This window comes from Xyrauchen texanus, chromosome 6 (genome assembly GCF_025860055.1).
Source record: "Xyrauchen texanus isolate HMW12.3.18 chromosome 6, RBS_HiC_50CHRs, whole genome shotgun sequence".
Taxonomy (NCBI): Eukaryota; Metazoa; Chordata; class Actinopteri; order Cypriniformes; family Catostomidae; genus Xyrauchen; species Xyrauchen texanus.
Window position 1 is genome coordinate 41974783 of NC_068281.1, and position 12876 is coordinate 41987658.

General features: G+C 42.9%; 1 protein-coding gene across 1 annotated transcript in view; it reads right to left on the bottom strand.

Annotated features, from left to right (window-relative positions):
* Positions 1–11700: 11700 nt before the first annotated feature.
* LOC127644811 (gastrula zinc finger protein XlCGF7.1-like) overlaps positions 11701–12876 on the bottom strand; it is a 367559-nt gene continuing 366383 nt past the window's right edge. The window contains exon 2 of the transcript XR_007970720.1: positions 11701–11994. The gene's annotated coding sequence lies outside the window, so the exon portion shown is untranslated. The remainder of the gene's footprint in view (positions 11995–12876) is intronic.

The following is a 12876-nucleotide window of genomic DNA, read 5'->3' on the forward strand; positions in this document are numbered from 1 at the left end:
GTCAAACATATGTGAGCACATATTCATCACGTCACAGGCCTTTACATAGAGTAACCTGCATGTTTGCCCCTCAGACATAACTGTGGTATAAATCAACAATGTTTTCATTGATTATTCCTGATTAACTTGATAAAAATATACTACACGCTCTAAACAGTGAGGACTTGTGAAGAGAGAGACCTTGCGAATGTGTTTTGTTAAGAACATCCTGCTTGCAAAACATAAGGACACATCATTCGTCCATGCCCATAAGGAGGCCATGCCTCTAGTTGAGTGTGCTTTTACACCAACTGGGTAAGTCTTACCCTGCGATTTATAAGGGCAGTTGCATCAACAATCCAGTTGAGAAAGTCTTTGCTTGGATATGGACATTCCTTTCGTGCATCCTCCATAGATTACAAAAAGCTGATCAGACAGTGTGAACTGGTGGGTATGCTCAATGTATGCGTGTAGTGCCCATACAGGGCATAACAAATGCAATGATTGTTCCTCATCCAAATTAAATGGAGAAGGGAAGAAGGCCTGAAGGTGAACCACCTGTAATCTGAAGGGCATGGTTAGGACCTTAGGCGCATAGCATTTTCTAGGTTCGACAGTGGCTTTTGAAAGACCAGGGCCAAATGCAGGTCACAGACCCGTTTTACTGAGGCTAGAGCCAGCAGTAGTGCGGTCTTAATGGAGAGCATGCGCAAATCAACAGAGTCCAAAGGCTTGAATGGGGGCCCTGCGAGAGCTTTTAGAACTAAAGTTAAGTCCCAAGTCGGGACTGTAACCTGCCAAGGTGGGTTTAATCGTCTCGCTCCTTTAAGGAACTTTATGATTAAATCATTCTTGCCTATAGAGGCACCGGTTTCATGTGCGTGATACGCAGATATATTTGCCACATGCACTTTGATTGTTGACGTGGTGAGTCCTGCGTCTAATCGCTCTTGAAGAAATATTACAATTTCATGTATGGGGAAGTTTACTGGGTCCTTGCTGTGTGAGAGACACTAATCAACGAACACCTTCCATTTTAGTGCATAGAGGTGTCAAGTGGACGGTGCTCTGGCTTTTTAAATGACGTTCATGACTGAACACGTCAGTTCTGGTGCGTTTAGTACGCTCCATTCAGGGGCCACACATGCTGGTTCCACAGCTGGGGCTGGGGATGCCAAATTGTGCCTTGCGCCTGAGAAGAGATCCCTCAGTGGTATTTCCCATGGTGAGCTGTACAGTATCTCCATCATTTCTGGAAACTATGGCTGGTTGGCCATTTCGGTGCAACTAATAGAACCGTTTCCTTGTCCTCTCAGACTTTGCATATGGCAGAGTGGATCAGGCATACTGGAGGAAACGCATATTTGTTTTTCACCGGCCATTTGTGTGCCATTGCATCCCTCCCTCAGTATAGTTTGAGGATGAAGTCTCCATTCACCCGGTATCACCCCTTAGCGTACACCGTAATTCAGGCAGCCTGGGACATATGTCACTCTCAGGGAGAGATGATGCTCACTCCATAGGAGGGGGTGACGCGTCATTCTGTGTGGCGGTGAATGAATTCCACCTTGGCTGTTTATATACAGTGGGTACGGAAAGTATTCAGACCCCCTTAAATTTTTCACTCTTTGTTATATTGCAGCCATTTGCTATAATCATTTAAGTTCATTTTTTTTCCTCATTATTGTACACACAGCACCCCATATTGACAGAAAAACACAGAATTGTTGACATTTTTGCACATTTATTAAAAAAGAAAAACTGAAATATCACATGGTCCTAAGTATTCAGACTCTTTGTTCAGTATTTAGTAGAAGCACCCTTTTGATCTAATACAGCCATGAGTCTTTTTATGAAAGATGCAACAAGTTTTTCACATCTGGATTTTTATCCTCTGCCATTCCTCCTTGCAGATCCTCTCCAGTTCTGTCAGGTTGGATGGTAAACGTTGGTGGACAGCCATTTTCAGGTCTCTCCAGAGATGCTCAATTGAGTTTAAGTCAGGCCTCTGGCTGGGCCATTCAAGAACAGTCACGGAGTTGTTGTGAAGCCACTCCTTCGTTATTTTAGTGGTGTGCTTAGGGTCATTGTCTTGTTGGAAGGTGAACCTTCGGCCCAGTCTGAGGTCCAGAGCACTCTGGAGAAGGTTTTCGTCCAGGACATCCCTGTACTTGGCCGCATTCATCTTTCCCTCGATTGCAACCAGTCGTCCTGTCCCTGCAGCTGAAAAACACCCCCACAGCATGATGCTGCCACCACCATGCTTCACTGTTGAGACTGTATTGGACAGGTGATGAGCAGTGCCTGGTTTTCTCCACACATACCACTTAGAAATCAGACCAAAAAGTTCTATCTTGGTCTCATCAGACCAGAGAATCTTATTTATCACCATCTTGGAGTCCTTCTGGTGTTTTTTAGCAAACTCCATGCGGGCTTTCATGTGTCTTGCACTGAGGAGAGGCTTCCGTCGGGCCACTCTGCCATAAAGCCCCGACTGGTGGATGGCTGCAGTGATGGTTGACTTACTACAACTTTCTCCCATCTCCCGACTGCATCTCTGGAGCTCAGCCACAGTGATCTTTGGGTTCTTCTTTACCTCTCTCACCAAGGCTCTTCTCCCCCGATAGCTCAGTTTGGCAATATAACAAAGAGTGAAAAATGTAAGGGGGTCTGAATACTTTCCGTACCCACTGAATACCACAACTGTCATGTTGACTGAGCAAACCAGGACATGACAGCTCACTATTTCAGACTGGAAGCTTTTAAGGCTAGAATTACAGCCAATAGTTCTAAGCGGTTGATGTGCTACGCCCTCCTCGCACCTGTCCAGGTGCCAAAAGTTGGGCGTCCATTGCACACCACCCCCCAACCTGTGTTGGAAGCATCCGTGGTCACCCCTTTCTGCCTGACAACTTGGGACTTCGGGTACCAGGGGGGACAGTGGGTATTTTCCACTGAGGCAAATAGATTGTTTTCTGCTTTGCCAGATATTTCCCAAATCCTCAATATAGTTTGAGGGTGAAGTCTCCTTAATTCTGCCTTGGCAGTTTATATATGCCACAATTGTCATGTTGTCTGAGCGAAACAGGACATGACAGTTTGATATTTCTGACTGAAAAACCTTTAAGTTTAGAAATACAGCCGATGGCTTTAGGCACTGCGTGACACTTGCCCCAGCGAGACACCTCGCTGGTAAAATGCAGGAGGAGCTGTCCATGGTGCTGAACAGAGGCTGGATATAGTGATGCACATATGTCATTGGTGCCAAGCACGTCGCGGCACACGGCGCTTCAGCCAGCACTGAAGAGGTCTCATGTGTAAGAGGCGGATGACGCCACCACAAATCCCAGTGCTTTCTGAAACAAGTTTCAGTGGAAATGTTCTCCCCAGCTTGAACTGAGTTGGAGACACTTTAAAATGGCTGAAGCAGTAAATCTGTGCTGGCATAAAAAAGCCTCTGATTGCAGCAGTAACAGACAATTTTCGAGGTAGTTCAAGATGCACATGCCGCTCAGTCTCAGAGGGGCTAGATCCGCATCAATGCACTTTGATTGATTGATTGATTGATTGATTGCTTTATTATTATCCCCTTAGGGAAATTTTTGTTGCTTGTGTTTCAACATGTGTACATATAAGACCAACAATATACATGTAACAAATATGCAGATTTATATATAAAATAAATAAAAACAAATTCTAATCTTCACTGAGACCCGCTCAGTGAACACCCACACTACCTATCATTTAATAATTTTACTGACTGTGGCAAGAAGGAATTTTTCCCCCTGTTTTTAAAAATTGCTGGCATCCTGAATCTTCTACCTGAGGGTAATATCTCAAATTTATCAAACAGAGGATGTCTATTGTCTGATATAATTTGTCTTACTTTACTAAGGCATCTACTTTGTGCTTATGTACAAGGAGCCAAAGACAGTTTGAAGGGCAGGACTTTGAATTGATATGCTGTTCCCTCAAAAACATCCTGTGATAATTTGGATATGAATGTACACATACTTCAGATCTATCAACGCAACCCAATCGTGTGGGCGTACATGCGATAAGATCCTTTTCTGAATAATTATTTTGAATAGGCGCTTTAAATGTCTCAGATCCAGGATTGGCCGAAGCCCACCATCTGTCATTTGGAACAAGAAAATAACGGCTGTAAAACCATTGTGTGCTTGACAATTTGGCACAATCTCTATCGCGTTTTTCACAATGAGAGGTGTATTTCGGCTCGTAACACTGGCGCGTCATCGGACGAAACCGCGGAAGACAGAGCGCCGTTGAAAAGGGGTGGCCGGTGTGCAAAAAAAGAACGTATAACCATGTTCGATAGTTTTTGCACCCATTCTGAAATACCGTTAGGGCTCGCCACGCATCCGCATAATGAGACAGAGGGCTGTTTGGTTTGCTCACTGTATGATATGATGCAACGTTCACTATAGGGAAGTGGTTGCGCATAATGTGTGTGCTTTGAAGAGGAAAAAGAGTCTCTTTATTGAGAATGTGTGATCATCTCGTGCATTTGCAACAAATGCTGTATTCTTTTTTGCACTTATTGCAATTGTTATTGCATTTATTTGAGTGCAAGACACGGAAACAACATTTTGAATAACAATATCCCTTTCCTGAGCGAGGGCAAACAGGCTGTGATATACCTTATGTGGGCATACCGTGTCTCATAGCCTGTGACTTCTGCTGAATGGCAACATAACGCTCAGCAAACTTATTCATAGAGCCGCCAAAAAGGCCGGCTGGAGACACTGGAGCATCTAAAAGAGTGGCTTTTTCCTTATCACTCATTTCTGCCCTGGAGCACCGCCATTGTGTGGAGTGCTGATACAGCTTGTTCTGCAGCTGAGTAAGCTTTTCCCGCCAGTGCGGACGTTTGTTGACACGGTTTGGAAGGATGTACATGTTACTCGCTGGGCATAGGTGTGCTGCTACCATCTCCTCCACAGGGGGTAATTGGGCAAAACTGTTTTCTTTCCCATGATCCACATTAGAGGATGGTGTCACTGCATGAGCGCGCCATATGAGGTTGCGCGCCAGGACTTGAATAGTTCATTATGAACTTCGGGGAAGAAATGTGAGGGATGCTGCCATTTGACGGCATCCGGACTGCTGGAACCATTCATCGAGGCGAGACTGTTCAGGAAATTTGTAGAGAGGTTTCTCCCTCTGGGGGAGACCAGTCAGGGTGAAGCTCTTCGACTGCCCTTGTAAGGACATGGAGCATCTCCCTGTCAGTGGTGCGTGCACGTTCCTCGCTGGGGGAGGGGCGGCAGCATCATCCACTGACTATTTGCCTGATGCGGCGAGAGACATTACATCGTCATCATCCCCAGCATCAGATCCACCAAACGAGACGAGGCCACACGCTCCATCAGAGGGCCGGAGCTCATCTCGCACATAGTGTATAGGGATATATGCGCTTCATGGAGATTGAGGGGCTTGTGGGGCGTGTGCCGGCACGAAATCCACCTCAAGTTCGTCCTGCTCAACCTCGCGGCCCCGCCGTGCCTCCTTGTGTGAACCCTCGTGTATCGTGGTGGGAGGGCGCGAGAGGCTGAATCCCTCAGAACGAGGGCGATTCGTGAGCGAAGCGACTTGAGACTCATGTCCTTACAGTGAGGACAGTCTGTCTCCATGAGAGCTGACTCTCCGTGGGTGCGGCCCAGACAGAAAACGCAGCTCTCATGTTTTGTCTGACGGTGGGATGTGTCTCTCACTCAAGGAACACTTCCGGAACGACATCTTGAAAAAGACACGAACATGTAAGTGGCTCTTCTAGATATATAAATATAGATTTAAATTTATATAACATATATTTATAACACACAAGTACAATTTTGCTTTAAAAGGATACTCTACACCTGCCAATGCGCTGTGGAGAATCAGGATGCTGAGGTCCGTTCACCAGTGAAGCGTCAAGTGGCGAGGCGGAGTGATGTTCGCCGTAGCACTGCAGGGGAGCGGAGTCTTCTCGTGTGGTGTATTTTTATCAAGTTAAGTATACATTAATCAAGTATAATCAATGCCATTTTATTCTACAATTATTTCTGATGGTCAAGCAGGTCTTTTACTATGTGAGTGTGTGTTTTTAGAGGCCTGTGCAGGAACAGGAATAGCCTCACATATGTGCTCTCATGCCTGCTGAGAAAATATAGGCTGAGGCTCTTTCACAGGTGTCTCCTGTCCACTTCTTAAAATAATTAGACTGGAGTCAAAAAATAGGATGATGGATAATGGTGACACATTTGGAATGTATTAGCCCCACCTTGTTAGAGGACATGTATTTAAGTGAACAAAAACCCAGAGATGCTTCAGTTGTTCTGCAGGCAACTCGGCTTTATGGTCTGATAATAAAGTCTATTCTTCTGAAATCAAAAACGACAAGTCTTTGAGAGTGATTTTTCACAGAGATGGCACGAACCACAACACTCGCTGCCGTGAAGATTTCGTCCGCTGACTGGTATGTATCAATGGCAAAGGTAGAGGGCTTCGAGACAAGAGGTAATTGGGAAGGAAGAAATTCTGAGGAAATGGTGTCTGAAGTCGTAAGGGAACTGCAGTCTCCATGTATCTCCGTTCAAATCTCACAATGTTTTAAACCACATATAATTTTTTTCACACTGGGGAGTAATTTTTTATTAAAAATTATAGTTGTAAGTGTTCATACTTGTTAAATTTGCCACATCAGTATCTATAAAATATATATTTTTTAAATTCTCCTATAACACTTGATTGTGATTGGCCCATTCTGAACAGCGCTTCCAAAAGTAACAGGTGTCACGTGACAGTGCTGCCTGCTTTAGCAGTGGTCTGTCGTTGTGTTTTTCCGAAAATAAATAACGATTTAAGCAACGTATTTTAAGATTTTCTATAATTCAAGAACTTTAAGCAACTCTTGGTAAAAATGGCTCTTTTCAAGGGTTTTCCGGCAATTACATTTGAAAAAGCCAAATTCAAGTACTTCGAGCACCTAGTACGAACCTGTTAAATGGACTTCCCAATGTTGCTGTATTTTTCTGTGTGTGGTTGCTTCAGGGCGGGGCGATAAAACCCTCTTAAAGAGACAGTAACCATTTTGCCTTTGCCCTGAACATTTACAATAAGTAAAAGAAAAGTACAAATGTGTTATTTCTATTCTTTTATTTCACTCTTATCGCTGTAAAATGGCACGTTTTTGAAAGGCATGTTAAAAAAAATAAAAACAATCACTCAACCTTCATTGTTTCACTGGATCTTTTGCTATTTTATTATCTAAAATACAAAGCACTGACCATTTAAAGTGCGAGGCTGTACATCTTGAAAGAGTTACAGTTTCTACAGTTCTACAGTGTTATGTGCCTAGATCATCTTTAAAATAAACAGTTTACCCAAAAATGTAATTTCTCTCATCAATTACTCTCATGCCACCCCAAATGTGTATGACTTTCTTTCTTCTGCTGAACACAAATACATTTTTTTGGAAGAATTTCTTAGTTCTGTTGGTCCTTTCAATGCAAGTGAAGGTGATCAGAACTCAGAAGGTACAAAAAATCACATAAATGCAGCATAAAAATAATCCATACATCGCTACAATCCAGTGGTTTAATCTATGTCTTCAGAAGAGATAAGATAGGTGTGGGTGAGAAACAGATCAATATTTTTTTTAAAAATAATATTTTTTTACTATAAATTCTCCTCCCTGCCCAGTAGGGGGCGATATGCTTATGTAAATCACCAAAAACATAAGCAGAACTCTAAAGAGAGAAGAGCACTTATGAAAGTAGATACTTTACTTTCATTCATGTTCTGCAGAAGAAAGTCATACACATCTGGGATGGCATGAGGGTGAGGAAATGATCAAATATCCCTTTAACATTCACTTATTTTTACAACACATACAATGAAATCTTATGACAAAGTGAAAATCTTATTGAATGCCATATATGGTATAATGACATGGAGAGCTTAAATCATTTTCAAGTAATTGCATTTATTGCATATTTTTTGCTGTGATCTTGTTTTATTGTTATCATCTTCACCTCCAACTCCCCTTTTGGGTTTTGGCTGACTTGGACATGACATCCCGGGCTGAATATGAATCCCACTCCGGCCCTGATGTGCACTGTGGTAGCACAGAGTTTTTATCCATTAATAAAATGGAATCTGTAAAAATGGATAGAAGAGACCAGTGAGAACTGTACAAATGTACAAAATCTGGCCGCTGTCTGGACTATTATATTTATAACGTCTTATGAATTGTTATGTGTGGTATTTAAGAGTTGCATACTTTAAGTGTCATATATATATATATAAACACAAGTACAATTAAATGTTTAAGATTTCTTTTAATATTTTATTCAAAATGACAGTAGTGTTACAACCTCCCCTGTTTAGGGTAGAGGAACAGTTTTAAATAAAAAATTAAGGAAACTAAATAATAATACAATTAACGTTACTTGCTGCCATTGCTGAGCCCCTGTTTTCCCATCCCAGCAACATTGAACACAATTCATTAGAACAGGGGTTTTCAACTGGTTCTGTGCCAGGGACCACCATTCTGACTAACAAGTAATCGGCGGCCCACTATTGTGTGTGTGTGTGTGGGTGTGTGGGTGGGTGGGGGGGTACTCCTTACCTGTTAGTGGGATTTCTGGGCGTGGTGACTTCCACACAGTCTGTCTATTCGTGGTGATATAGTGGTAGTGACAGCCTCATATCATTCTCTGGTTCCAGCCTTGCCCTGTACTTGTTCTTTAGATATGCCAGTGTGGAAAAACCGCTCTCACAGAGGTATGTAGTTGAAAAGGGTAAAAGACACCTCACTGCTTTTACTGTAAGCTCTGGAAATTCTGTCTGGCAACTTATCCAGAACTTCACAAGGGGTTGTGTATCATACATATGCCTCCTGACAGAGTCTGTGGACATCTCTATGAGCTGATCCTCTTCTACAGTATTTAAGCTTGACCCTGCTGCTGCATCATCACTGAATGGGAGCAGGATCCATTTGCTGTCACAGCGCCACTCATCAGAATTATTGAAGTACTTTCGGAACTGAAGCACAAGCTTCCTCAAATGCTCACACACAATGTCTTTAATGTCAGTGCTGTCAGAATATTCCTCAACTGAAGGGAACATAGCCAAGTTACCACTCTCCACTCTTTCTATCCATCTTGACATTTTTTTAACAAATGCCTCTAGTTTTTCGTAGAGCTGCAGGACGTTTGAATCGCTCCCTTGCATTGAAGTGTTCAACTTGTTAAGCTCTGCAAAAACATCGGTGAGATACGCCAGCTTAGTTAACCAGTGGCTGTCCTTGAACATGTAAGCCAGTTCAGTGCACTCCTTCTCGCACAAGCAAGTATAGAGCGTCACGTAGTTCAAACACACGGGCGAGCACCGCGCCGCGAGACAGCCATCTCACCTCTGAATGGTAAAGGAGAGAGGTGTGTTCACTTCCTAAGCCTTGACATAGGGATGCAAACAGGCGTGTATTTAATGCTTTTTGTTTCACTAAAAAGCGATCCATGCTGGTGCTGACTAGCAAACTTGGCCTTAGTTAGAAACGTTAGCTAACAGCTCCACTCCACTCCAAATTTTAATACACCAATATTAAGCGTCTTTTCAATGATACCTCAATAATGTATTTACTTAACTCCGAGATGCTGGTCTATTTCGCGCGCAAGATAAATGTGTACATATATGACGTTGGGGATGCAAAACACAACGTTAGCAACGCATAGGATAGACCTGATAGGTGCAAAGCTAGCAGTGGTGGCTCAGTGGTAGAGGCTCAGGATTACTGACCAGAAGGTCGGGGGTTCAAGCCCCAGCACCACCAAGATGCCACTGTTGGGCCCTTGAGCAAGGCACTTAACTCCAGGTTGCTCCGGGGGGATTGTCCCTGTAATAAGTGCACTGTAAGTCGCTTTGGATAAAAGCGTCTGCCAAATGCATAAATGTAAAGCTAGCCTATCCTGTGTCAGTTTGAATCTCAACTCCTCTATATTATTTTAGATATTTTCATTCAATTTAGTATTCACACCAATGCGCAAATAAATTATGGAAAAAAGTGATTTTAATAGTGAAATTACGTAGGCTGGGATGCATGTCACGGACCACATGCAATGCCGCCGCGGACCACCAGGGGGCCGCAGACCACCGGTTGAAAACCCCTGCATTAGAATAAAGATTTATTTTGAAAATAGAAACTTAGGAATCTTTACAGGGAAGCAATAAATTCACCTCAGGAGGGGCCAATGCCAAAATAACAAACAAAAGAATCTACTTGTGCTAGTTGTAAATAAACTGTATACAAAACAAAGATGCAAATAAAAGTTAATAGTGATCCTCACTCCCTCTCTAATCATAAACAGGAGAAAAAGATATGCTAAATAATTGCCACCCACCTCCCTACAGCTTCCTAAAACAACTCATTAAAGAAAGAATCAAGATTTTTCAACAAGCCCTGCAGGGTAACATTGCTCTCTTACAACAAATTTATACCAAAGTACAATACCTCACAAAGCATATAACACAGGGAGAAAAACACCCAGCATCTGGGAGAAGAGAAAAGGGACCCAGCAAGAGAGAGATTGCCGTGAAATGTCTCTCCCGTAACTCCAAACTGGAGAGCTTTTATTTAAGAGCACACAGCCACAGGTGCCAATCAGAAGAGTCAATCACGTTGATTCGCAACAGGTGCCACTACTTATCCTACAGGAGCCGAAAAGAGAGACAGACAAACATATATGCACATAACATATTACAAAACAAGATATGTTCTGGAACGTAACACCCCCACAAATCCACTGACTTGTAAACAAATCTTTATCCCCCAAAATTATACACATTAGATAAGGCATCGGCCACCACATTTTCAGAGCCCTTTTGATGCCGAATATCTAGATTGTACTCTTGAACTATTAATGACCAGCGCATTAATCATTGGTTGGTGTTATACATCCTGGACAAAAAGATAAGAGGGTTGTGGTCAGTGTACACAATTACAGGAGTACTGCTACCACCCACATAAACCTCAAAGTGTTGTAGAGCTAGCATTAAAGCTAAAGCCTCCTTCTCGATGGTACTGTAGTGAAGCTGACACTTTGAAAAAAAATTTGAGTAGTAGGATACAGGATGTTCCACACCTCTAGCATCCTCCTACATCAGCACGGTCTTGCCACCGTTGCACTCGCATCTACCTGTAACTTAAAAGGTAGATCAAAATTTGGTGCAGAGAGAACTGGGGTATTACAAAGAATGTCTTTGGCAGCTACAAATGCATGTTAACACTCTGGAAGACAAAACTCTTGGAAGCACTAAGCAGGTCAGTCAGAGGAGACAAAAGCAGAAATCTCTGAAGCTCTCGGTGTTAAAGGAACTTGCCAGTAGCCTTTTAAAAGGTCGAGCTTAGTTACATATTTAGCAGAACCGACTCGGTCCACACAATCTTCTAAGCGGGGCAACGGAAAAGAGCCTGGCTTAGTACATTTACATTTACATTTATGCATTTGGCAGACGCTTTTATCCAAAGCGACTTACAGAGCCCTTATTACAGGGACAATCCCCCTGGAGCAACCTGGAGTTAAGTGCCTTGCTCAAGGACACAATGTTGGTGGCTGTAGGTTTGAACCAGTGTCCTTCTGATTAACAGATTACCAGTTACGGCACTCTCAGACTGCAGACCTCCACTCTCAGACAGCTGCACTCTCAGACTGCAGACCTCCACTCTGAAGCAGCTGCACTCTCAGACTGCAGACCTCCACTCTCAGGCAGCTGCACTCTCAGACAGCAGACCTCCATTCTCAGGCAGCTGCACTCTCAGACTGCAGACCTCCACTCTCAGACAACTGCACTCTCAGACTGCAGACATCCACTCTCAGGCAGCTGCACTCTCAGACTGCAGACCTCCAATCTCAGACAGCTGCACTCTCAGACTGCAGACCTCCACTCTCAGACAGCTGCACTCTCAGACTGCAGACCTCCACTCTCAGGCAGCTGCACTTTCAGACTGCAGACCTAGAGCATTTAGAGATTACAATGTGATATCTAATGGCATCAGATGGTAATACCATGGTACTTTGAAGCACCATGTAAATAAAGATTATTACATAAATATGGTAAATGTATATCAAAGTACTTCAAAGAATACCTTGGTACAATCATGATAATTTAAAATATGATTACCATATTCGTATACAGTGCATTCATAAAGTATTCAGACCCCTACATTGTTTTTACATTTAGTTATGTTGCAGCCTTATGCTAAAATGCTTTAAAAAATAAATAAAAAAATCACATCAATCTTCATGCCATACCCAATAATGACAAAGCAAAAAACTGATTTTTGAAAAGTTTGCAAATTTATTAAAAAGAAAAACTGAAATATATTGACATAAGTATTGAACAGTTAAATCTGTGTTGCTATTGCCACATTCAAAATATACAGTGCAAAGGCAATTGTTTGCTAGATACTTTGTTTACTTGGAAAACATGACCTGACAACTTAGGATATCTCCAGTTCCTGTGAAGAAACTGCATGTCAGTCTGAGATCTCATCTTTTGATGAGCCTGTGCCCACTGCAGCCTCTGTTTTCTGTTCTTGGCTTACAAAAGTGGAACCCAAAGTGGTCTTCGGCTGATGTAGCATATCTGCCTCAAAATTGTATATTTTGAGATGTTATTCTGCTCACTGCAATTGTACAGCGTGGTTGTCTGAATTACCGTAGCCCTTCTGTCAGCTCGAACCAATCTGGCCATTCTCTGGTGTCATCAACAAGGCATCTCTGTCCACAGAACTCCCACGCACTGGATGTTTTTCACACCATTCGGAGTAAACTCTAGAGCAGTGGTTCTTATCCTGGTTCGATCGAACCCCAGGGGTTCGGTGAGTCAGTCTTA